A 2,252-nucleotide genomic window follows, 5' to 3' on the forward strand; every position below is an offset into this window, starting at 1 on the left:
ACATAATATGGGCACTCCCGTATCTGTTAAATTATTAATAGTAAAAATAATAAAAGCAGCAAGCATTTATGGTGAACTTACTATGTGCAAGGATCTGTGCTAAATGCTTCAGAGAGATCAGCTCACAATAAGTACTATCATCCTCGTTTCACAGATCAGGAACTTAAAGCTCAAAGAGGTTAAATGCCCAAAATTCCACAGGCAAGTGGTAGAGGACTTGTTAGATCTGTTCCAGAACCTGTGCTCTAGAAACCAGAGTGATAACACAGAAGCCTAGGGAGAAGTGTCAAGACTGAGTGTGCAAAGATACAAAGATGACTGAGAAGACATGGCCTGATCTGACAATGCTGCTGACCAGATGCCAAACAGTATAGAAAGAATTCATTTACCTTGATTTATTTATTTTCCCCCTTTCTCTATTTTTGTCACTGTTTTTCTGAAATTCTTCTATGTCTGGGGTTACAACTATAAACACTGCATTTGAGTCACAATATTCTAAGAAACCTGATCAAAGGATTGGGGGAACAGACTTAACCAGTTCAGCACTGTAACTAACGGCTGAATAGGATCCTGGCCTAAGGCAGTAACTGGGTGAGACTTGGTTTCTTTAATTCTCAAGGACAAGAAAGTCTTGGGTGTCTTTAGACAGTTTCAATCAGTCAGTGAAGAACTGTCTTAATGCCTCAAATTGGAATATATTGGAAGAAGGTCCTACTCCAACAGGTACTATACAGTAAGAAAAGGACCAATTCGAATCCCCTCTTTGGGGGAATCGAGTTAGAATATGCTAGTATATCTTAACAGAAAGCTGGGCAGATAAAGTCTCCATTTTCTGGAAACTTGAACAATTTTATTTAACCACTCCCCTTCCCTCGCGCTCAATTCCCTACCTCCCACCCCCGCCCATCTCCACCCCAAATCTACTGTGGGCGCTGAAACATTCTTGGAAAACAATAAGACAATTAGCAGCTCTTTGTTTTTGCTGATTCAGGGAGTCACCTAAATCTCTCTCCTTAAGGGGGTTTGCCTGTCCAGCCTGGGATAAATGGGAATTGGGGTTGTAGGATGGGGGGGGTGAGGGAGGGAGGAAGAGGTCAACACAGGATCGGCTACCTCTTTGAGCAGGACAAACTGACACCTGGGCCCCAGGTTCCCCACCTGGAAGTCGGGGGCGGGGGGGCGAAGGGTAATATGCAGGCGCTCTCTTCCCTCTCCCGGCAACTCCGCTCCGGTGTCTCCCGGGCAGGCCCAAGCCTATTCTGCTCTCAGGCTGCAGCCCCCCATTGCGCGAACCGAGGAAGACTGGGTGAAAAGGGGCTCCTGGAGGGTGAGGGGGGGGGGGGNCGAAGGCCCGCCCCTGAGGAGATGGAATCGGCGTCAGGGCGAGAAGGGACTGGTCCTGGAGCGCACCAGGCGGCCCCGCCAGCCCGGTACCTGGTCCTGAAGTTAGCAAGCAGTCCCGACCCCGTCTCAGCTCCGCCTCCTGAGTTTAGGGCTGCGCCGCCAGGCCGGTTGGTGGGGGGAGGTACGCAACGTGCCATGCGCAGTAGCGGGACCCGGCGAGGGTGGTGGAGCCCGCGCCCGCTGAGCCCGCGCGAGCGCTGAAGCTCCGCCCCCCCGGTCCAGGCGGGTAAGGGAGCTCCGCCGCACCCCAGCGGCCCGGAGCGGGTGGGGCAGCTCCCCAGCCGTTCGTGCGTCGTCTCGGGGGCGCTCCGCCCTAGCGGAGGGCCTTCGGTGGTGCCCGCGCGGAACGCGCTTCTTCGCTTCAGAGTTAGCTCGGTCCGCGAAGCGCGTTCCTGACGGAGGGCGTACGGTCTCTAATACAGGGATTTTTCGCCCCATGTGTGTGGAAGCCGAAGGCATTAGCTCGTCCTCGGTGGGGCCTGCAGGGTTCGAGAAAGGCTCCTGGGAGCCTCTGCGCCCCTGCAGCAGGAAGTAGGATAATTTCGATAATGAAGAATCAGGGGGACTAGAGTAAGGCAAATAGACCAACCCTAGCTGATGACTTGGCTACTTAAAATACGATTTTTTTTTTCATTTTGTGTAGTAGGACTTCAGTGGAAAAAGCTGTTTCGCACCCTTTGAAGACCTCTCAAACGCCCTGCCTGCACCAGATGAGCTGTAAAGGGGAAACCCACTCTCTGTGCCTCAGATTCCTTATTTTAAAAGGAGGAAAAATCGCTCAACTAACGCGAACTTTCTTCCCCCTTCTGGATTATTTTTGTCTCTGGATCCTTCCCCGTGCACATCTC

The 2,252-nt window shown here is 52.0% G+C and overlaps 1 protein-coding gene across 8 annotated transcripts in view; it reads right to left on the minus strand.

Annotated features, from left to right (window-relative positions):
* Positions 1 to 1,534, minus strand: part of STRADA (STE20 related adaptor alpha) — a 26,986-nt gene extending 25,452 nt beyond the window's left edge. For 6 of the 8 annotated variants that reach the window (XM_077780308.1, XM_077780306.1, XM_077780307.1 and 3 more), the window contains exon 1: positions 1,435 to 1,531. The gene's annotated coding sequence lies outside the window, so the exon portion shown is untranslated. Of the gene's footprint in view, positions 1 to 1,158; positions 1,316 to 1,434 lie in introns of those variants that run through there. The other 2 variants (XM_077780302.1, XM_077780303.1) reach the window with 2 other exon arrangements.
* Between the last annotated feature and the right edge of the window lie 718 nt (positions 1,535 to 2,252).

This window comes from Crocuta crocuta, unplaced genomic scaffold, assembly GCF_008692635.1.
Source record: "Crocuta crocuta isolate KB4526 unplaced genomic scaffold, BGI_CrCroc_1.0 scaffold288, whole genome shotgun sequence".
Lineage (NCBI taxonomy): Eukaryota > Metazoa > Chordata > Mammalia > Carnivora > Hyaenidae > Crocuta > Crocuta crocuta.